This window comes from Hippocampus bargibanti, linkage group LG03 (assembly GCF_051943395.1).
Source record: "Hippocampus bargibanti isolate YZ-2025 linkage group LG03, ASM5194339v1, whole genome shotgun sequence".
NCBI classification, from domain to species: Eukaryota; Metazoa; Chordata; class Actinopteri; order Syngnathiformes; family Syngnathidae; genus Hippocampus; species Hippocampus bargibanti.
Genome location: NC_142736.1, coordinates 2,652,953 through 2,678,379, shown reverse-complemented (window position 1 = coordinate 2,678,379; position 25,427 = coordinate 2,652,953). Strand labels below are relative to the sequence as shown.

At 38.5% G+C, this 25,427-nt stretch overlaps 1 protein-coding gene across 1 annotated transcript in view; it reads left to right on the top strand.

The window, feature by feature from the left end:
* Positions 1 to 25,427, top strand: part of cdh8 (cadherin 8) — a 213,228-nt gene that overhangs the window by 50,598 nt on the left and 137,203 nt on the right.

The following is a 25,427-nucleotide window of genomic DNA, read 5'->3' as shown; positions in this document are numbered from 1 at the left end:
CAATATGCATGTGTTGCATTGTATTTTGGACAGCCGCCCTCATTTCAAGCTCCTATAATTTAGGAAATAACTCTATTTTTCAGATTAAAGAAGAGAGTCTAAGATTTGTTACGCTGCATTGAATATTGATGTAGCCCTAAATCTCAATATTCTGTGGGTCCTAGAATTCGAGTGACAATGACAAAAACCCTGGCACTGGAGTGGACACATTTTTGCACATCGTCTGATAACATGGTAGCCATCTTTCTTATTAATCTAGCAACAACAACAAAACAACAAATATCAGAAGTATTAACCTTAAAGGACAACAAACGCCTCTGGCCAAGTTGTGTCCATAATTTGTAAAAATCACTTCAAATTACTTCTACTGAGCGTATTTCACAAAGATTCCACCGCATATAGTGATATTTTACGTTTTAAGACTCACGCTGAATATTCATGAAGTCTTGTTTTTGAGTTGATGACAATGTCCTAAGTGACGTCACGTAGGGAACGCCCCTGACCGAGAAAGCGACACACAATGCATTTTGGGTACTTTTTTTCGTCCGAAAACACCGTGTTGATGGCGAAATTAGAAGGAAAACTACATAAATAACGCAATGGTGAATCGATGTGTGTCGCAGCCAATTGCGGTAACATGCATGAAAAATGTGTGAGTTGACACAAATTCCCAGCGGACAAATCAGCCCATTTCCAACGGAGCTTGTGCGCCATCTTGTGCGCCTTCTTGTGCATTTTCTCGGCGCTACGTTGGAGTCCAGACGGCTCGAATCGATACGGGCGGACTTCTTTAATCGATTGTAAACATGTATGCTTTCCTCTTCAGAACTATGTGAATCATATTCATAACTGGATTGGATTGGATTTGTCTTTATTAGTCTCGCAGTGGAGATATTTACATTTCACAGCAGCAAAGTCATGAAAGAAATGAAAGTAGAAAACTGTACTGTACTGTGGATGAGTAACAAGAAAGCATATTCTCCGAATTTGAACTCTTTGAAGCCATTGTTTTGATTCTGGAGCAAGGCAGTTTGTGAAGGAGTATCCTAGCGTAATGTCACGAACAAGGGGGTGGGACTTTCTGAGTCTACCCAGTTTTCGAGCTCATTTTGTGGCAGTTCTGGGACACTTTAAGTCATTTTTATTTGTGTTTTGCATTTGACTAAAAATATCAGCCTGCGTGGTTTGGGTATTTTAGATGCTATAAAACGTTTTACTGTTGTCAGTTAGGAGTTGTCCTTTAATGATTCTCTTGTCCGTGTAAATCACAGGTGTCAAAGTCAAGGCCCGCGGGCCAAATCCGGCCCGCCACATCCTTTTTTGGGCCCGCGAAAGCAAATCAAACTTGTTAAATTCCATGATGATTGCTAAAATCTGAGCCAAAATTTCATATTTTTGGATGTCAACCGCAATAAAAGTCATTATTCTTGACTTCAGATTTGAAAATGAGTTATTTATTAACTTGCTGTGCGCTCTATATGTAATATTTGACGGGATTTAAACATTCTAATGGGTTCCCCAAATTCATAACGGCCCTCGAGAGGAAACCATAACTACAATGTGGCCCGCGGCAAAAAATGACTTTGTCACCCCTGGTGTAAATGAAGCAATGACATCCAAGCACTCACTATAGGGTGCACCCGTACACCCTTTTAGGACACTCAATCGGAACTTTCCTACAACTGATCTCACAAAAGCGGAAGCTTTCACACAATTGTGATGTAGTCAAAACAAATATTTTGATGACTCATCATAGCACGAAATACAGCGCCCATTCATTTATGTTTTTTTCCACTAAAAATATCCTTCGCCTAAACTTTTTCTGCCACACAATTACCTAAAATGTCTTCATGAGAAAAGCACTCAGTTTGGTCGGTGCATCTAAGGGCTCATTTACCCACCCCCCCCACCACCACCACCCGTATTAAGCTTCGACTCAGTAAGTAAATGAAATAAAAAGGTCTGCACAGTTTCTTCTCATTGTGAGTAACTGGGCCATTGTCTGTGGGAGGACACACTGCTGTTGAATTGCACCAGCGTCATTTGTCAGAACACACACACACACACACACACACACACACACACACACACACACACACACACACACACACACACACACACACACACACACACACACACACACACACACATACACACATATTGCATTCATCTTCATTTTAAAGGGGTAACGGCAGAGGTGGATGAATACATCACCCTTCCTGCCGCATTAAAGCCCAAGAAAGCTTTCAGCGAACACACAAAAGAAGCCCGGTGCAATAAATAACCTGCTGAACTCACAAGTTGGCACATGACTCACAAACAAACAAACAAACAAACACCTAGACCGACGTATCGATCAATAGGCGTTCTAGGCTCCTCATACTGATTGTGCTTCTAAATGGCTGTTAGCCCAAAGTCATTATCTTTCACCCTCGTTCAAGTTTTTTTTTAATTTTATTTTATTTTTCAATAAATTAGCCGTATGTTTGTGAGCCGGCTGCCAAATTTAACGAATGACTCTACGGCTCAAAGGCGCGTGCCTTTAAATACATCTGAAGTGAAAACGGGGACAAACAATACAGGCAGGGGTCAAAAAAGACGAAAAAACAAATAGAACATGCGCAGTTGACTTGCAAACGCTTTTATGAATGCCTGATGGAGAATAAGAAGTTATCATATTTAAAACTTTCATGCTGTTATATGCTTAGTCAACATATGTGACTCAAATACACAATTGAAGCACAGACAACCTGGGGTCAATCTGAGGTCAACAGACACAGCTTGTTAAACTGTCATTTTCATCTTGGAGATCTGACCTTGGACAGAATTTAGGACTTGGGAAACTCCTTTATCACAGAAGCAAGTTACGACTTGAAACCCCTTCACAGGAAGAGCTCATTAGCCATTACAAATTTATCAGTTCATGGGGAAGACAATGTTTTGTTGCTTAGAACGCCCAGGGGCGTGGTATTGTATTCGAGAAAACTATGTTTTACTAATGTGTCACTTTAATTTGAATCTACTCTCAATAAATGGCTTGGCAGAGGGCTGCAGAAATCAGACGTCTGTCATGAATGGCTACGTCTCCTACCGGCAGTAAAAGACAATCTTTTTGGGTTCGCGTCTTTGTCCTCTGTGTCCGATCAAACATCTCTGACATGTCCCAAACTTGTCCCAAAATACATAATAATTCATGTGTGGGTACAGTTTGCTTGCTGATGAATACATTTTTTTTTGCAATTGGGATGGGATGTGAAGGATGATTTATCACCGATTCGTTTTTTTTAACTTCTTTTTTACTTCATTTTTGCACATCGTCTGGCAGTGAATGCGTTAATGATTACTTTCAGTAACACACACAAAAGTTGTTTAAAAAAATCAACATAGATCAAAAACAGTCCAGTGTCCTACAAATGTATTCCAAACAGCCACCAGTTGAATCAACTCAGGATTTGGCTTCCTTCTGTTTTCTTTGGTCTGAGTGATTTCAGCAGTGCAGAAAAATAGAAGATAAAAAATAAATAAATAACACAGTCCATTTAAAGGACAATCAACACCTCCGGACAAGTTGCGTCCATAATTTGTCAAATGTACTGAGCGTATTTTACAAATATTCGACCGCATATAGCTATATTTTACGTTTTAAGACTCGTGATGAATCTTCAGGAAGTCTTGTTTTTGAGTTGGTGACGATTCCTGATGTGACGTCACAGTCAGGAACACCCCTGACCGAGACAGCGACACACAATGCATTTTAGGTACTTTGTTTGGTCTGAAAACATCATGTTGATGGCGAAATTAGAAGGAAAACACATAAATAATGCGATGGTGAATCGTTGTGTGTTGCACCAAGACTACTATTTGATACTAGTTAACACAAATTCCCAGCAGACAAATCAGCCCATTTCCAACGGAGCTTGGGCGCCATCTTGTGCATTTTCTGGGACGCTACATTGGAGTCCTGACGGCTCGAATTGATACGGAATCATATTCATAACTGGATGAGTAACATGAAAGCATCTTCTCCGAATCTGAACTCTCTGAAGCTATTGTTTTGATTCTGGAGCAAGGCAGTTTGTGGAGGAGTATCCTGGCGTGATGTCACGAACAAGGGGGCGGGGCTTTCTGAATCTGCCCAGTTCCGAGCTCATTTTGTGGCAGTTTTAGTCTGGCGGTGGAGAAATTTACATTTCACAGCAGCAAAGTAATGAAAGGAATGAAAGTAGAAAAACAAAACACATGAGCTGCTGGAAAGGCTGCCACTGTTGTGGCGCCATCTTGAAGTCAAAAGAACACAAAAAACTAAATGACAACACAAAGACAATATGACAGGACAATGACACAGAGAGTCCTTCCTTCTTAAGTAATTTCTGTACCCTCTTTGTTACATGAAGCATTTTGCATTTGACTAAAAATATCAGCCTGCGTGTTTTGGGTATTTTAGATGCTATAAAACGTTTTTCTGATGCCAGTTAGGAAACAAATGAATAGTGTCGCTTGTCCTTTAAGGCTACGTGACAACAGAAGCGCCTGTGACATTTTGGGCGCGTCGTTCGTTAAAAGCCACTGTTACGGGCCGTCAGCACTTTGCTCCTCCATCCCGCGCGAGATGTGGCGATTAAACGTGAATTAAAAGTGAAGCCATGAAATGGAGACTCGTCCTCCTCCTCCTCCTCCTCCTCCTCTTAAAGTTCAAATCTGGAGCTCTTAGCGGGGAGTCGGTGACACAACTGCTGATCCAGCTCTCGGGGATGAGGGGCCTGAGAGACTTAGATGTTCACTCCACTTCTCCTTCTTACCCCCTTTCGCCTGGCTTTTTTGTCACTGAGGCGTTTCTCAGAAGGGAATCGGCAGATTATTTGGTCAACCTCGATCGGTTCCAGCGCGGCTTTGTGATGGCGGATGTGGACAAACCGCCTGACGGGGGGGAAATAAATGAATCTGTGTCTGTGAGCATGACAGCAAGCTACTATGATGTCCGACCGCTGAGCCCCAAATGCTGTTTCAATGACAAGCGGTGGGAAAAATACACCGCGGTGATTTTCTTGAACCTTGCATGGGTGTTTAAACAGTGAACAAGCCCCGTGGTTTGAAACCCTCAAAACGTTTGTGTAGGCTCTCAGTCGTACAGGAGTGGTCCATCGATGAAAAGGGTTCTTCAGCCGTCATCTGTACTTCTTTGAAGGTGTCGGACGTTTCGCTTCTTATCCAAGAGGCTTCATGAGCGAACTAAAGTTGTGCTGGTAACCCTGGCCTATATATACATATCCCTAATGGACAGAGGTGGCGGAGACAGACCTCTGCTCTGATAGGTCCCTGTTCTAAGGTTGGAGATCAATGGATCACTACCTGAAGCTAATCTGTTTACCTCTATCCCTGGCTCTGGTTTCACCTCATTAGCACGACGCAGCCGACGTGTCCGTTACATGAAGGCTTAGTGGCCGATACCAGGAAGACTTTGTGGCTGATACCAGGTGTGTGTGAATATGTGTATATGTAATATGTGTGTGTGTATATATGTGCGTATTTACAGTATATGTATATGTGTGTATATATGTATGTATATATGTATGTATGTATGTATGTATAATGTGTATATGTGTGTGTTTGTGTATGTATCTGTGTGTGTGTCTGTGTATATGCGTGTGTGTGTGTGTTTATATTTATATTTATATTTATAATTTATATTTATATTATACACACACATGTGTGTATATATGTATATGTGTATATATGTGTATATATGTGTACATATGTATATATGTATATATATACAGTAAAGTCTCGTTATATCGATATTCAAGGGAGTCCGAGAAAATATCAATATAACCGGGACTATCGATATATCCGATATCGATATAACGAGACTTTACTGTATATATATGTGTGTGTGTGTGTGTGTGTGTGTGTGTGTGTATTATACGTTGAAGCCGTATAATATATATATATATATATATATATATATATATATTTTTTTGTACATATTTTGTTGTACTTTATTTGTACTTTATTTGTTGGACCATTAAAATATATCTAGATCTGTGTGAGCCACAGCATAAAAGCAACGTAGTGAAAGTTTCCTTGCAACAAAGTTGATTAATTTGCCCACCACCCCCTCCAACCACCAAGCGATGAAACACTGCTAAACCCCAGAAATAGTTTTTATCCTGGTGCGCCACAACTTTCAACTTTTGACTCTAAGGCGCCTTAGCCCTTCCCAGAGCACAGCGAGCGTTCCGAGTCCTACAAGACGCCGTCCTAAGAAGTCCCGACGGGATTAGCCAGATTATTGAATCACGGCTTTAGATAATAACATCAGTTACAGTTTACTTTTGAGCGCTGATGCAGACAAAAAAAAAAACCAATGGGGGCAATATGGCGGCCTGGTAACGATGGCAATGCTGATCGACAGCTGACCAAATTTGGACAGCTGTCACATGTGATGACACCGAGCTCCGTCGAGGCCACGTGAGCGCTAACGATAGAGCAACCCTCCTTGTGTCAATATCTCATTGCTAGTGAGCAATCATGCTATCGGTGAAACACCTGCCGCTTCCTGTTAAATAAACCAGAGTCGCCATTATGATGAGGAGATTGACCAAACAAATGTAAATAAAATCTGGTTTATTACCATATTTTTATACTACCATGTTTTTTTTTCTGTTTGAAGGACAACCGACGCCTCTGGACAAGTTGTCCATAATTTGTAATTTTTTTTCAAATGACTTCTACTGAGCGTATTTTACAAAGATTCCACCACATATAGCTAGCTATTTTTTACGTTTTAAGACTCGCGCTGAATATTCAGGAAGTCTTGTTTTCGAGTTGGTGACGATTCCTGACGTGACGTCACGGAGGGAACGTCCCTGACCGAGAAAGCGACACACAATGCATTTTGGGTACTTTGTCTGGTCTGAAAATATCGTGTTGATCCGTGTTGATGGCGAAATTAGAAGGAAAACACCAAGACTACTATTTGATACTAGTTGACACAAATTCCCAGCAGACAAATCAGCCCATTTGCAATGGAGCTTGGGCGCCATCTTGTGCATTTTCTGTGTGCTACATTGGAGTCCAGATGGCTCGAATTGATACAGAAGGACTTCTTTAATCGATTGCAAACATTTATGCTTTCCTCTTCAGAACTATTTGAATCATATTCATAACTGGATGAGTAACAAGAAAGCATCTTCTCCCAATCTGAAGCCATTGTTTTGATTCTGGAGCAAGGCAGTTTGTGAAGGAGTATCCTGGCGTAACGTCACGAACAAGGGGGCGGGACCTCACCACTTCCGAGGTCATTTTGAAGTCGTTTTGGGACACTTTAAGTCATTTTTATTGGTGTTTTGCATTTGACTAAAAATATCATCCTGCGTGTTTTGGGTATTTTAGATGCTATAAAAGTGTTTTTTTTTATGTCAGTTAGGACACCAAAAAAAAATTGTCGGTTGTCCTTTAAGCATTATCCATTTCTGAGATTGCATTGTGACGGTTATGACCGGTGCATTCTGGAGTGACGCACATACAGTAAAGTCTCGTTATATCGATATTCAAGGGAGTCCGAAAAAATATCGATATAACCGGGACTATCGATATATCAGACCCTGCGCGCATGTAATTTTCTCCTTGCGTTCATAGTAATAGTATCGTAATAAGCGGTACTATCGATATAACCGATATCGATATAACGAGACTTTACTGTACTTTGTTTTAAGTTTCACCGACTGGTTTACTATTTGCATCGTCAATAAGATAAAAGCACTTTGGTGACTCTCAGGATGAATGCGCCAGGTTATTGGTGTAAGCATCTTGATATTAGCCGCCGGTGCGAGGCAAAAAAGACACTGTTGGCGTCCACGCGGCGTCCATTAAGGATATTGTTGTGTCTTGCGGCATTTAATAACATCCCCCTTGCAGAAAATCGCTTGACGTTGCCCCCCCCCCCCTCCATTGTTGGTTGGAATGGGGAGGCTGGAAGTCGTGGTGGTGGGGGGGGGGGGGTATAGAATGTCAAGGATCCTTTAAGCCATTTGGACTTTGCCGTGATGGATATTGGCAAACAGCTTGCCTCTGTGAGTAAGGATAACCTTCCCATTTGATCAATCTGGCACCCCGTCTCTCAGACTATACCGCCCGATCAATCAATCAATAAGTTTGCGTGTTTGCTGCGCTGCTTTTCTATTCCACTTTCCAAGCGTTTTTTTTTTGTTCCTCTTCCCCCGTGCTACTTTCACGATCTCTTTTTTTTTTTAACCCTCGATTGTCCTCACGTGTATTTTTTTCATGCCACTTGAAATGAGGACTTGAAATTCACAAGGTTTGATATTGATCACATTTCACGGAGTGATGAATGCGAGTGTGTTTACATCATTAGGCGTTTTATTGAAGGTTAAAAAAAAACACTGAAGTGCTATTGTTCGACGCTGAAAAGGAACATTTTCTGAATGCACGCGCTTCAATTCATGAGAACCATCAACCTTGAAGAATAGAAATACATATACTGTAAATATTAGACACCACGTGGATTTAGAGACATGGACAACAAAATGTAGCCTTCATGCCATAATCAATATCACAGAGAAAATGAGGAACGTATTTTTTTTTTCTTTGTTTAGATTGGATTGGATTCTTTGTTAGTCTCGCAGTGGAGAAATGTACATTTCACAGCATTAAAGTGATGAAAGTCAGAGGAAAGGAAAGGAAGAAGTAGAAAAAAACATTACAGGACATGCTGCAAATAAGCCACTCTCACGGTCTAGATGGCTGTCTAGTTGGCTATCTATTCTAATAATATTAATACATTTCATTTCTAAGCGCCTTTCAAAACTCTCAAGGTCACTTTACAGTCACAGGATCAGTTTTTCTGTGGGTGAGCAGCGGCAGCCACATGTGCCAGGGTTCACTCAACCCGGATGAACTCAAATAAGTAGATAGAAAGTTCGGTAGCTAATAGATAATTAATATTATTATTAATAATAATAATAATAATAATCCATTTCATTTCTAAGCGCCTTTCAAAACTCTCAAGGTTTTACAGTCACAGGATCAGTTTTCCTGTGGGTGAGCAGTGGCGGCCACATGCGCCAAGGTTCACTCAACCGGGAACTCAAATAGATGGAAAGCTACCTAATATATAGTTAGCTAATATATAGCTAGCAGCTAACCAGCTATATAGTTAGCCAGATAAATAGCTAGATAGCTAATATGTAGCCGGCTAGACAGATAGCAAATAGATAGCTAGACAGATAGCAAATAGATAGCTAGCTAGATAGCAAATAGCTAGCCAGGTAGCTAGCTAGCTAGATAGACACCTGCAATTAGCTATCTGTTGGATGTCTGGCTGGCTGGCTGCTATCAAACTGGCTATATATTAACTGCCTGGCTGACTGGCTAGCGATCTAGCAAGCTATCTATTAGCCATACGGCTGTCTGACTATTGAGCTTATAAATGAAATGTATTATTATTATTATCAATCTCGCTAGCGATCTATTAGCTATCTGTTTGAGTTACTTCCAGATTGAGTGAACGCTGTCGCGTGTGGCTGCTGCTGCTCACCCACAGAAAAACTTATCCTATGATTGTAGTGACCCTGAGAGTTTCGAAAGGCGCTAATAAGTGAAATGTAATATTATTATTGAAGGACACAGACGGTCATTCAATCTTAAGCACTTTTTGCACCCTCTTTGTTGAAAGAGGAAAGGATCAAAGCATCCTTTTCACCAGTGGATCAGGGACGGCATGGTGGAATATGCACATCTGCGACAAGCTAAATGTTGAAAGCAAACATGAAGCCGTAGCATCGATTGACAGAGAGTGTCTCACATCACTTGTCCCTACGTAAATCCGCTTCAATTCCAAGCCGCGACCTTTCGACATATACATCGCCGCTCTGCGCTGACGCTCCTTTCTTCACATCGCGAGCTCCTCAAGCCATGCATCCATCCAAAAAAAAAAACCACAATCAACCCAGAGCTGTCCAGCGATGACAGTCAAATGTCGACGGACATCCCGCCCAAATCAAAAACAGTGCTGGCATAATCATGCTGCGGGCGCCATCTTGGACTTCATGGGTCTGGGGGCCTGACAGTCTTTTTTTTTTTTTTTTTTTTTTGCCTGCAAGATCCAAAACTGATGTCAGGATGGATCCCGTTGGAAACATTTCGAGGTCTAATTGACTTCACTCAAAACCGCAATTTACTCCACTCTGGCTTTGATGATGACAGATGACAAAAAAAACATTAACAGAAACACAAAATGTCTGAAAAGAAGAAAGTCGCTCACAAGAAAACCTGAAAAGTTGACGCAAACCATGTCAACATGTTTCCATGACTTGCGAACCATCTGGGCGCATGAAACAAGCTGTTACATCATCTGTTACATCATCGGGACGAAAGAGAAGCCATTAACCCGAAAAAAAAAGAAGACAGACGGAGCGACGTCAGGCTTCAAAAATCAATGTGTGTACTTTGAAGAACGACGGGAAATAAACAACAGTCGTCAGCTGCATCAGACTAGACGGGATGTGTTCAAGCAGATGTCGGCGTGGCTGGGAAGGGGGTGCATGGTGGGGGTCCCCAAAAGGCTGGGTGATACATCGATGTCTCATTAGGAACGTTGGCCCTTTGCTTTTACAGATCATCCGCCATATTGAATGTGGCAGGTTGTCGGCAGTAAACAAATGCAAATTGCAATTTTCTTTAAAATGCTTCATGAATCTCATTCAAAAACACTCTCGGCTATGAAAAAAAAATAGCCGCTGCTAACAGTTTCACCGATTAACACATCAGTCATCAGAGAATGCTGCTTTTTACATATCATCCGCCATATTGTATGTGGCAGGTTTGCCCTAGTAAACGAATGCAAATTGCAATTTCCTTTAAAATGCTTCATGAATCTCATTCAAACACACGTTCGGCCGAGGAACAAAATTAGCCGCTGCTAACAGTTTCACCGATTAACACATCACTCATCAGAGGATGTTGCTTTTTACATATCATCCGACATATTGAATGTGGCAGTAAATGAATGCAAATTGCAATTTTTAACACTTCAGTCATCAGAGGATGCAGGATTGATTACCAATGGCCCATGAGCAATTGAGCAAATTTTCGTGTAGGACTTGAACCTGATTGTTTGAATTAGGTGTGTTGGAAGGAGTTGGGAGTTGACCACCCCGGGTTTGGACAGACTCACATTTTTGTAGGTGGCATCTAATGTGAGGGTTTTTTTTCATTTTTGAGCATGAAAATGTAATGTCCTAGAAGGTCTGTTGCGTAAAAATGCCCATTCAAGGACGGCACAAAACTACTGAACGAAAATCCAGTATTAACTCATTCACTGCCAGACGATGTGTAAAAATGTGTCTACTCCAGTGCCAGGGTTTTTGTCATTTTCACTGAAATTGCAGGACTATGGAGTTTTAGGATTACATAAACATTCAATGCAGCGTAATGAACTTTTTAATATTTTTCATCAAAAATATTTGGTTCATTATTTGCAATCTGAGAGAGTCATTGAAGTTTCCGTTTTCTGCCACATGGCCAATCTCCTCTACCCTCTTCATTCTTTGTTCCAATTTAACTTAACTATTTTTTTATGCTGCCTAAGAGAGGTCAGGAGTGATTTGCATATTTTGACATTTGCAAAAATCCACCACCGCCGCTGCTACTCGGCAATGGCGGAGGCACAATTATGTGTGCGAATACGAAGAGCAGGAAGGAGAGCTCGACAAATGAAGAGCGATAAGCATGGCGATTGAAGTGTTTGGAAAAGATAGCTTGATAACAGAATTTGCTCATTGCTCTCTTCAACCATCTGGACTTTATGAAAAGGAAAACCGTGACCACCTAGCGACCCCCGACAAACATCAGGCGCGTCGCATCCGCAGCCACCGGGGAAACGTCGGCCGCTCGCGCCGCCACCTGGGAAATCTTCAGCGAATATTGCTGCTTATTGTGCCGCTGCCTTTTTAAATGGCCAGCGGACGCTTTAGTGCACTGTTTCGGTTCATATTGTGGCCGTCGTAGGAGGTGAGAAAAGAACTTGAAATTGTAGTTCTCTCAGAGAGAGACTTTTGTCACTGGCGAAAGGAATGGATAATGGATGACATGACTCACATGGGAGATTCCTTCCGCTTTGAACGTAAAAAAAAGAGAAAAAAACAGTCCTGAGACCAATATGAAATGTGGACGTCATAGGACTGACTGACAGTTTGTTGGTACACCGCAAAATATAAGAATACTGGAAAAAAATACAACAAAAACAATCAAATGAGTACAGTGATACCTCGGCTTACAAACGCTTTAGCTAACAAACTTTTCGCCTTACGAACGTTAAATTCGCGAGAATATAATCTTGGCATATGAACTATTTTTCGGGAAACACACGGAGCGCCACAATGAGTGATGCGCCGTTCGCGAACGAGCCGGTTCTTGGAGCTGTATCTCTGAAGTGAACGAAGCCGAAAATGGTAGCCGGTTTTTCTCCCCATCTATTCCCCGCCCCCAGTCTTTGGTTAAAGCCGCATGTGATTGGTCAAGATCCGTGGTAGAGGAGGAAAGTGACACACGCAGCAGTGAGCGGGGGAGGGGTTAGCGAAACAGAATCACACACACACACACACACACACACACACACACACACACACACACACACACACACACACACACACACACACACACACACACACACACAAACACAAACACACGAAAGAGAGATGACAGAGCTTGAGACAAAAAGTCAAAAAGAAAACAAAAAAACAAAAGTGAAATGGAGAGAAATCCAGTAAAATTTGGACTCGTTTAAACTTTATTGATAGTTTAAATTTAATTACAATACTATACCACATTTATTATACATAAAAGAAGGTATATTGTGTGTAGTTTTCAGGCTTATTGAGTTAAAAATTAGGATTTATGGGACCTGGGAACAGATTATTCTCATTTTAATGTTTTCCTATGGGAAATTAATGTTTGGAATACACAATGTTCGCCTTAAACACACTTTCTGGGAACCAATTAAGTTCGTAAGCCAAGGTATACCATAAAAATGTACGTATGTCGGGTTTTAGCCTGTCCTTTATTACAATGTGAATAGAACTAGTGATTATATATTTTATGATATAAAAAAAACCTCAATGACATTAAAATTGTGATTATTTTACTTTTGTAAAATAAAATTAAGTCCTGTTGCTGTAAAGTGTTTTGAAAGGCGCTTAGAAATGAAATGTATTATTTTTATTTTTATTTGTGTTTGTGTTTGTGTTTTTGTTTATTTTTGTTTATTTTTATTTTTATTTTTTTCAATTTTAATTTTAATTGTATTTTTTTTTTTAATTTTTTTTAATTGTTTTATTTTTTTTGTTTTTATTTTTTTTTATATTCGTATTTTTATTTTACTTATTTATTTATTTTATTATTATTATTATTATTATTATTATTATTATTATTATTATTATTATTATTATTATTATCAAACCTCTGAAGATGGAGGACACTGATTCGCTGTGGCGACCCCCTTGAAGGGAAAAGCCGAAATGAAAAACCATAAAATAAAACCACATGCTATTTCACCCTCGCCATTACGTGTTGCATCCCCATACTCCAAAAATTTCCATTCTTAAATTGTCAGATTAAAGAATGATTGATTTAGCAGATTGCAAATATAATTAAGAGCGCTGGTGAGAATTGTCATATGTTGACATTTTGGGGGCGAGCGCAACAACATCCAAACGTTAACCAGCGCCTTAATCATGCAAATTGGAAAACAACAGCCGATTTAATTACGGCCCGGTCGGATCGTTGGCGCCCATTAATTACATTGGGTTGATTTATTCAAATTCGCACAGATCGTCCACTAGTCTGGCAATTATGCAGGATGGTATCACCCCCATCCGCCTCCAACCTACCCAAGTCGAAGAATCTCCATCAAGGCTTCATTAATGAGACGCGTGAGCAGGAATGAGGCACAAATGAGCCGCGAAGATGACGTGAAACATCAAAAAAAACTCAATCAAGATTGTCTTTTTCCTTCGTGGCCTTTCGTCTTCGAAAAACAAAAAAAGTCAAAAGGAGACTCAACGGACTAACGTTTGCCTCCGAACATCTCAGGGACCACAGTGATACCTCGGTTTACGAAACCCTTGGCTTCCGAACTTTTTGGTTTACGAACGTTAAATTTATGAACATTTTTACCTTGGCATAAGAACTATTTTTCGGGAGACACACGGAGCTGCCACCATGAGTGATGTGTCGTTCGCGAACGAGCCCGTTCTCCTAAAAGGAAATGGCTGCTGACATTTTTCTTGTCCTCTATTCCCCGCCCCCAGTCTTCGGTTAAAGTCACGTGATTGGTCAAGAAGGGGAGGTGGGGGTTCAAACATTAAAGAGACAGGCAGACGACAGTGAGAGTGTAGACTGCAAGGTTAAAATTCCCATCAATCAGGCTCCACAAATAACTCGTACAAGTCATCTGTACACTTGATGCAAAAAGCTACCATCCCAGCTAAACAGGACACAATTGATGAGGAACTAGGTAAAATTATCGCAGAGAAAGCACCTACATGGGATCATTCTTTGCAAATTTCCCCATTGTGGGACGAATAAAGGTTTTCTGATTCATTCCTCAAGATGGTGAAAGAAGAAGGCTACGTCCCTCATCAAGTATTTAATGCTGTTGAAACCGGACACTCCATTCCATCAAGTCATCAACGACCATCACAAAGGTTAATAAAACAACTTTATTATATAGTACAGTTTATTTCTTTAATTATAATACCATAGCACATTTATTCTACATCAAATAAGGTATATTATGTGTAGTTTTAAGGCTTAGAAAATTAGAAAGACGAAAATGATGTTTTAAGGCACAGGTGTCAAAGTCAAGACCCGCGGGCCAAATCCGGCCCGCCACATAATTTTTTTCGGCCCGCGAAAGCAAATCAAACTTGTTAAATTCCATGATGATTGCTAAAATCTGAGCCAAAATGTCAAATTTTTGGATGTCAACCACAATAAAAGTCATTATTCTTGACTTCAGATTTGAAAACGAGTTATTCATTAATTTGCTGTGTGCTCTCTATGTAATATTTGAAGGGATTTAAACATTCTAATGGGTTCCCCAAATTCGAGAGGAAACCATAACTACAATATGGCCCGCGGCAAAAAATGACTTTGACACCCCTGTTTTAAGGGGACCTGGGAACAGATTATTCTCATTTTAATGGTTTCCTATGGGAAAGTAAATTTTGGGATACACACTTTTCACCTTACACACTCTATCTGGGAACCAGTTAAGTTCGTGAGCCAAGGTATCACTATATGGCGATATCTAATCACAAACGTGTAATCGTTTTGGCTCCTTGTAACTGGTTGTTCAAGACAACCTTGGAATAATGCCTCCGACATTATCTGATCGCAAATGCCAAATTGCCTCGGCGATCGTTTCTTGCAGTCGGGCGTTGATAATAATAATAATAATGTCGGCGTAATGAGTCACGCGCTTCTTTGCGATGTCAACAAAACAAAGGACATGCTCGGATCGTAATGTTCTCGATTGTTTAGCGTCACTCGTAGCAACGCGTGTGAGGATAACCTTGGAATGTTGAGCCACGTTACCGTCTCGAAAGACAAATGTACAGTATTTTCTGGTGTATAAGGCCTTCATTTTCTTCAAAATATGACCCTGCGCCTTATCTGCAGGTGCACCTTACACTATATGTGAAGTAATATTGAAAAACTTTTATATATTATATACTGTGAATTGTATTTGCTGCATTCAAAAGATAGGCTGCCAAATGAAAAACAAGGTATTGTAGTTTATTCAATACATTATTATATTATTCTATACCATAACTAGCTAATAAACACAATGAATAAACACAATATAGCATGATTCTAAACCATAGCTAGCTAGCTAGCTAATAAACACAAAGAATAAACACAACATAGCATGATTCTATACCATAGCTAGCTAGCTAATAAACACAAAGAATAAACACAATATAGCATGATTATCTACCGTAGCTAGCCTTCTAATAAAAACAAAGAATAAACACTATATAGCATGATTATATACCGTAGCTTGCTAGCTAGCAAAAAAAACACAAAGAATAAACACAATATAGCATGATTATATACCCAGCACGCTAGCTAGCAAAAAAGTGACGTCGGTTGTCCTTTAATTGTTTATTAGCTAGCTACCTAGCTAGCTAATAATTAAAGGACAACCGACGTCACTTTTTTGTTTCTTAACTGACATCAGAAAAACGTTTTATAGCATCTAAAATATCCAAAACACGCTGGCAGATGTTTTTAGTCAAATGTAAAACACCAATAAAAATGACTTAAAGTGTCCAAAATCTGCAAAAAAAAATAAACCCGCAACTGGCCAGTTTCAGAAGGTCCCGCCCCCTTGTTCGTGATGTCACCCCAAGACGTCTAGCCTTGCTGGAGAATCAAAACAATAGCTTAAGATTCGGTGAATATGCTTTCTTGTTACTCGTCCAATTATGAATATGATTCAAATGGTTCTGAAGAAGAAAGCATACATGTTTGCAATCGATTAAAGAATTTATACCATGCCATTTTGAGGTATCATGGGGCGGGAAATGTAGCACAAAAAGAGGCAGAAAATGGCGACAAAGCTCCTATAAGGAATTAATCAGCCCGTTTCCACAGGCTGATTAATTCCTTATGTGGAGCTTGGTCGGCCTCTTCTGGCTCTTTTTGGTGCAACATGACGTTTTCAGACCAAACAAGCACAGCAAAATGCATTGACGTGATGGAAGGACTGCTTCAATGTGTCCTTTTTTTTCTCGGTCAGGGGCGTTCCTTCAGTGACGTCACGTACGGACTCGTCACCAACTCAAAAACAAGACTTCCGGAATATTCAGCGCGAGTCTTAAAACATAAAATATAGCAATATGCGGTGGAATCTTTGTAAAATACGCTCAGTAGAAGTCATTTGAAGCCATTTTACAAATTATGGACACAACTTGTCCGGAGACATCGGTTGTCCTTTAAATGTCCTGGGCACCGATGTCTCTTATTTCCAGGTGATAGTTTTGCTAGTTTGCTACATCAACGCTAGTCTTAATGTTGATGTTTTAGAGTGACAAGTTCTTTTAAATAGCGCCGTTTGGTGAAAGTGTGTCATTGTAAACAGCCGTGTAAGGAAGATGTTTTGGATGGATTCATCATCCCAACATCTCGCGTGAATACTTGGCAGAGGGAGGGCACATTTGAAGACAGACTTGAAATGGCTGGCAGCTTTGGCAGCCGCGGGACCGCCGCATTCTTTCTTTTCTCACACCAAGACCAAACCTCAGAGGGATTCCCGCTTTCTAATTAATAACTAGCATGTGTTGGTGTGTGCGCGCTTGCCGCTATTTGAAGTGGCGCAACCCCGCCTAGCCGCCCCTTCCTCCGCTCGTCCCCCAAATCTTTGGAGGCGACGGGCGATCCTGTGGGAGTCGCATCAGAGGAAACGCCATTCGGAAAACATTGCCACGACGACATGGAGCGACACTTGTTCCTGTTAGCTTTTCGCTAGTTCACAATTATGTCCATACATGGAGATTTGAGACAAAAAAAATATCCCCCCCCCCCCCCTCAAGTGGATTAGAAACACGATAATCTTCATGTTTTTGTTGTTCATTCGTTTTGTTTGAAAATAAATTGCCTTTTGCGCTGACTTTATAACGGCTGTTTTTCATTCCACTTGGAACTTGACACCGAGCATGATGAAATTCTTCACGTTTCCCCCTTTGGTGTATTCATCCATCAGACGGTCCCGACTCAAAGCGTACGACCACGTTTATGTATCCTGAAATGAAAGTTAAATACAGTGATACCTTGGCTTACGAACTTAATTGGTTCCCAGAGTGTGTAATGCGAAAAGTGTGTATCCCAAAAACTAATTTCCCATAGGAAACCATTAAAATGAGAGTAATCCGTTCCCAGGTCCCCATAAAACATAATTTTCTAAGCCTTAAAACTACACAAAATATACCTTATTTTATGTATAATAAATGTGATATGGTATCATAATTAAAGAAATAAACTGTACTGTATAATAAAGTCGTTTTATTTACCTTTGAGATGGTCGTTGATGGCTTTTCTACTTTCTAATTTTCTAAGCCTTAAAACTACACAAAATATACATTATTGTATGTCTAATAAATGTGATATGGTATTATAATGAAATAAATAAACTGTACTGTATAATAAAGTCGTTTTATTTACCTTTGATGAGAAGGTTTCTTCAGCCGTCATCTGTACAAATGTGAAGGTTTCGTCCATAAACGTGTCCATAAATCTCAGTTCGCTGACGAAGCCTCTTGGATAGGAGGCGAAACGTCCGAAACCTTCACATTTGTACAGATGACGTCTGAAGAAACCTTCTCATCGATGGACCACTCCTGTACGACTGAGAGCTTACACAGACGTTTATTTACCTTTGTGATGGGGGTTGTTGGCTTGATGGAATGGAGTGGCTGTTAATTATAATACCATAGCACATTTATTATACATAAAATAAAGTATTTTTGTGTAGTTTTAAGGCTTAGAAAATTTGAAAGTAGAAAAGTATGTTTTATGGGGACCTGGGAACGGATTATTCTCATTTTAATGGTTTCCTATGGGAAATTATTTTTTGGGATACACACTTTTCGCCTTACACACTCTGTCTGGGAACCAAGTGAGTTCGTAAGCCAAGGTATCACTCACTGTATGCACATGAGGAATTGTATTCTTTTGAGCCCACCAAATCACAAAGCGGTTTATCAGCATTAAACACTTGATGAGGAACGTAGCCTTCTTCTTTCACCATCTTGAGGAATGATCCCTTGTAGGTGGTTTCTCTGCGATAATTTTACCTAGTTCCTCATCAATTGTGTTCTGTTTAGCTGGGTTGATCGCTTTTTGCATCAAGTGTACAGATGGCTTGTGCGGGTTATTTGTGGAGCCTGATTGATGGGATTGAACCTTGTTTGTATTTCATCTTCTTTAATATGAGTCAAAGCTATTACCTCAATTTTTTTGAGGGGGGGGGGGGGTAAACATGCTTTTACAGGTTTTTTTTTAAATTATGAATTCGTGCAAAATGAAAAACACTGTCAAAAAAACACTCGTTGCATCTTATGGCAATGGAATATTTAATTTAACGCCACTGACAGTCGTTGATTAATCGTCAATTTTTACTCACCTCAATAGCGTCTCCTCGCCGCTAACTTTAATGCCGTCTGATTATCTGGATGGAGGTTGCGGGTGCGCGGCGGGGTGGGTTGAAACCGCAGTGGCTAAATGACTCTCCTGTTTAATGCGCTGACCTTCTCATTTACAGCACATCTGCTTTCTGAGAAAGGTGATTTAAAATGATGAGTTGGTCTGCGATAACGTCAATAGGAGGTCTTTTTAACCGTCCTGGAAATTAATATCATCCTTAAAAACGCATTAACAATGTCACCTCTTGAGAATGATGCATGATAAAAGTGATGGGGTTTTTTTTTACCACCAGTTCAGGGTGTACTTTGCCTACTGCCCAAAGGCAGCTGAATGGATGTTTATGTTAATATTTGGACATCCCATTAACACACAAAAAAAATGCATTGCTGATGTCTTATCAAACTGATGACTGTTATTATTATTATAGTACTACTACTCCTACTACTACTACTACTAATAATAATAATAATAATAATACATTTAAAAAAAATGAATAAATAAATAGCGACATAGCTGGGTAGATAGCTAACTGGGTACATTACTAGCTAGGTAGATTGCTGGGTAGGGCTGGATGGATAGCTAGCTCGAAAGCTAGCTAGATGGATAGCTGGATAGATGGATAGCTAGCTTGAAAGCTAGCTAGATGGATAGCTAGCTCGAAAGCTAGCTAGATGCATAGCTAGCTAGAAAGATAGCTAGATGGATAGCTAGATGGAAAGTTAGCTCGATGGATAGCTAGATGGATAGCTAGGTAGATACCGAGCTAGCTAGCTAGTTAGATAGCTAGCTCGCTAGCCTCAAAAAACTCATTAACAATGTCACCCCTTGAGAATGATGCATGATAAAAGGGATTTTTTTTTGCCACCAGGCCTATAATACATTTTCTTTCTAAGCGCATTTCGTATTATTTTTTATTATTATTATTTTCTATTAGCTAGCTAGCTAGCGTTCTATCTATTTGACGTACGTATTATTATTATTATTAGCTATCTATTAGCTAGCTAGCTTTCTCTCTATTTGAGGTACTTAAAAAAATAAAAATACATTTAATTTATAAGCGCCTTTCAAAACTCTCAAGGTCCCTTTACAGTCACAGGATATGTCTTTCTGTGGGTGAGCAGCGGCAGCCACAGATGTATTATTGTTATTATTATTGGCGAGCTAACTTTATATCTATCTGAGTTATTCCGGCTTGAGTGAACGCTAGCGCGTGTGGCTGCCGCTGCTCGCCCACAGAAAAACTAATCCACCTTGCGAGTTCTGAAAGTCAAAGTCAAAGACAACGTCAGCTTTATTGTCAAATATGCTAATAAGGCGCTTAGAAATGAAATGTATTCTTATTATAAAATCAGAATGTAATCATGTTGTACATTTTAGCATCTCTTGATCTTTGAAATGCCATAATTGCATGGAAAAAAAAAAATTAATATGCACAGCTACACGTTTCTGAGGTGAACGTACCCTGAATACGCCATATTGTTTTAGTCCTAGCTAAATGCCCCCCCCCAAAAAAAAAAACAAAAAACATGTGCACAGCACAATATTTCCGTCGGTAAAAACTACCAACAGAAATCGTCAGGATGTCGTCTGCAGGGGCTCATTTTATCATCTCATATTTCTATAAGAGTGAGGTAGAAATATTTTATGGTTCTGAGGGTGACGGTCCTTGATCTCCTCATTTAATGGAAACGTCTACTAAAGATGACATCATGCGTATCGTAAACGAACTGTCGGTGTAGCTGAATAACATCCACGTGAATAACATCAAAACAAGTATCAATATCATACAGGATCAATATCTGTATCAGACAGGACCCGAGGGGTGCAATATTTGTATTGTATCAAAAGTGAAACTATTGCATCGGGTGCAAGCGTTAGCCCAGTAAATCGCTAACATTGAGAAAATAAGCTAAAATAAGCTAATGAGCTAACATTGAGAAAATAAGATGAAATCAACTAAATGTGATCATAAGAGATATAAGGCGATATAAACGCTTTTATTCAAGGCTTCAATGCGCTCACAGATGGCAAGGCATCAAAGGTGGAAATGTGAGCAGAATAAAAAATGGAAGATGGTTTCAATTTCATCGGATATTTCCAAGGTCACTTTGTACTTGACAAAAAAAAAAAAAAAGAAGAAGAAAGTACTCAAAAATAAAATGTTGAACCCGAATGTGTTTTTAAGCTACAATGATAACACGGACTATAGGTTAGCTTTAGTCGACGAATAATTGCAACATTTTCAAATCGATTTACAATCATTATAATAATCAGGATTTTAATCTTATTGATTTATGTATTTATTTATCTTTTTGTCAAAAAAAATGTGGTCAAAGAGGTACATGAAGGTAGCTGGTGTGAGAGAAGAGGATGCACAAAACCGGGATAGATGGAGGACATTGATTTGCTGTGGTGAAAAAAAACCGAAAGGAAAAGAAGATTTTTCTTTTGGTCAATCTAGCTAGCTATCTAGCTAGCTAATTAGCTATGTATCGATCCATCTATCTATCGATGTATTGATCTATCGAGCTGGATAGCTAGATAGCTCTGTCTGGATATCTGCTTATCTGTCTAGCTATCTTGCTGGCTATTTAGTGAGCTAGCTATCTATATCTGGCTGGCTATCTAGCGAGCTAGCTATCTAACTAGCTATCTAAGTAGCTATCTATCTAGCTATCTTTCTAGCTATCTATATCTAGCCCTCTATCTAGCTATCTAGCTATCTGGCTGGCTAACTAGCGAGCTAACTATCTATATCTGGCTGGCTATCTAGCGAGCTAGCTATCTACATCTGGCTGGCTATCTAGCGAGATTGCTATCTAGATTTCTATCTAGCTATCTTTCTCGCTATCTATCTAGCTAGCTAGCTATCCATCTATCTATCTATCTATCTATCTATCTATCTATCTATCTATCTATCTATCTATCTATCTATCTATCTATCTAGCTAGCTAGCTAGCTAGCTAGCTAGCTAGCTATTTGGGTGGCTATCTAGCGAGCTAGCTATCTATATCTGGCTGGCTATCTAACTAGCTATCTAAATTGCTATCTAGCTTGCTATCGAGATTTCTAGCTAGATATCTATCTATCTATCTATCTATCTATCTATCTATCTATCTATCTATCTATCTATCTAGCTATTAAGCTATCCATCTCGCTATTTATTTATCTATTCATTTTTTTTTAATATTTACCACGGCCAAATGTCTGACATAAATTAAATGTCTTCTTCTTCTTCTTCTTCTTATTATTATTATTATTATCACGTCTTTGTCATTTGAACTAACAGTGTAGATATTTGCAGTGGTACTTTTGTTACACATTTAAAAAAAAAAAAAAAAAAAAAAACTAGACCTTATCTGGAATATTGTAATTGACATCGTCCCTCTAAAATGAATCGGATTCTTGTCACTGCACAGAAATTAGCACGCTGTACAGCAGCAGCTGATATGACATCATTGAATGGCGCACAGATACATATAACCATTAGTGATGTGTCGTTCGCGAACGAGCCGGTTCTTAGAGCCGGATCTCAGAGGTGAACGAATAGAGCCGGTTCCTAACAAGGAGCCCGAAATGGGAGCAAACTTTTTTTGTCCTCTATTCCCCGCCCCCAGTCTTCGGTTAAAGCCGCACGTGATTGGTCGATATCAGTGGTAGAGGAGGGAGGGGAGAATTACAGACACACGCAGCAGTGAGAAGAAGGGCGGGGGGATGTTCGGATCGACAGGTGGACAAATGTTATCACATTATGCTATTATTATTCAATGAAGATATTTTTTTGCTAGTTGGTATGATTGCATTATTAATATGAAAAGCAAATTAGTGACAGCTGATCATCAGACCAGAGTAAGTGAAAGTGAACGCTCTCTGTGCACATATAAATCAAGCCATATAAATAAAAATATTTAATAGTGTATTCTTTACATGAGTAATTCGTTTTTCACATAATTGTACATGATTTTTAGTAGTTATAGTAGTTTAGTAGTAGCAACAAAAAAAACAAACAAACAAACTGAGGAGCCCTCCGGGAGCTATAAGAGCCGGATCTTTTTTAGTGAGCCGAGCCAAAAAAAACTACTCTCTGAAAAGAGCCGCAATTCCCATCACTAATAACCAGAAATGTTAATGATATTGAGTTACGATGGCAAGGAAGGTAGACCGGGACATCTTATTTTGTTATTTATATTTATGATTTGTGAGCTGAAGGAAGACATGTGTGTCAGACAAACAACTAATGAACACCGCCACAAAAAAAAAAAACCTCCGCCACTTTTAACTGCCACTAAACAACAACAGAGCAGCTCACCCGCGCCGCTGCCACATCGCCGGTGACCGCTAGAGGGCGCGCACACCAACACTGTCATCGTCTTTCCCTTTCAGACGCACACGCACGCGCTTATTTCAAGCCACAATGATAAGACCACAAAAACGTTTACAAGGTTTTAAAAATACGATATTTGAAAATGTACATGAAAGAATACATAACTGTAAGAAAATAATCATGATAAAAAGAGTTTTTTTGTACACTCGTATGATTCTTAAAGCTGCTGAGTTGAAGCGTGACGCATTAAATAGCAATAATAATAATAATAATAATAATAGTGATAATAATAATGAAGATAATGATAATAATAGTAATGATAATCATGATAATGATATATAATGATAACAACGATAATAATAATAAGATGAATAACAATAGTGTAGTAAAGTAATAAAAAATAATCATAATAATGATAATAAATAATATAATAATAATGATAGTGTAGTAAAGTAATAAACAACTTCTACTATTACTACTACTACTACTACTCCTACTGCTACTACTACTAGTGATAGTGTATTAAAGTAATAAACAACAACTAATAATAATAATAACAGCGTATTAAAGTAATAAATAATAATCATAATCATAATTATAGTGTATTAAAGTAATAAACAACTAGAATAAAAACTAATAATAACAATAATCATAATCATCATAATAATCATACTACTACTACTACTACTACTACTATTACTACTACTACTACTACTACTAATAATAATAATAATAGCATATTGAAGTAATAAATAGTAATCATAATTACAATAATCATAATTATAATGTATTAAAGTAATAAACAACTAAAATAAAAACTAATCATAACAATAATCATAATCATCATAATAATCATACTGCTACTACTACTATTACTATTACTACTTCTACTACTAATAATAATAATAGCGTATTGAAGTAATAAATAGTAATCATAATCACAATAATCATAATTATAATGTATTAAAGTAATAAACAACTAAAATAAAAACTAATAATAACAATAATCATAATCATCATAATAATCATATTACTATTACTACTACTACTAATAATAATGATGTTAATAATAATAATAGCATATTGAAGTAATAAATAATAATCATAATCACCATAATCATAATTATAGTGTATTAAAGTAATAAACAACTAAAATAAAAACTAATAATAACAATAATCATAATCATCATAATAATCATACTGCTACTACTACTATTACTATTACTAATAATAATAATAATGTTAATAATAATAATAGCATATTGAAGTAATAAATAATAATCATAATCACCATTATCATAATAATAGTGTATTAAAGTAATAAACAGCTAAAATAAAAACTAATAATAATCATCATCATCATAATAATTATACTACTACTACTACTACTACTACTACTACTACTAATAATAATAATAATTGTGTATTAAAGTAATAATAATAAAAATAATAATAGTGTCTTAAAGTAATATACAACAACTGCAAAAACAATAATAATAATAATAAATTAATTAAAAAAACAATGAAAACATTTTGTGCAATTATTATTCTTAAAATAGTCAAAGTCAAAAATCCCATCTTTTGAGTCACACGATAAGGCAGCAAAAAAAAAGTATATTTTTTTATTTTTTTTTTTTTTATTCCCACAAAGCGCCTCACTTCAATGCACCCCAATCCAATCACACGATTGGAAGACTCGTATACATCAATCCAAATCAATACATCACCCCAATCAATAAATCCAATATGAACAAATCATGAATATTCCAGCTCTCCCCACAGGGTAGTAAGTAAGTACATGCGTGCATCACATGATAACCTGGCACGAATAACTCCTTCCCTTTCTTTCCCCCTTTTACGAAACCATCTTGTCCAATAG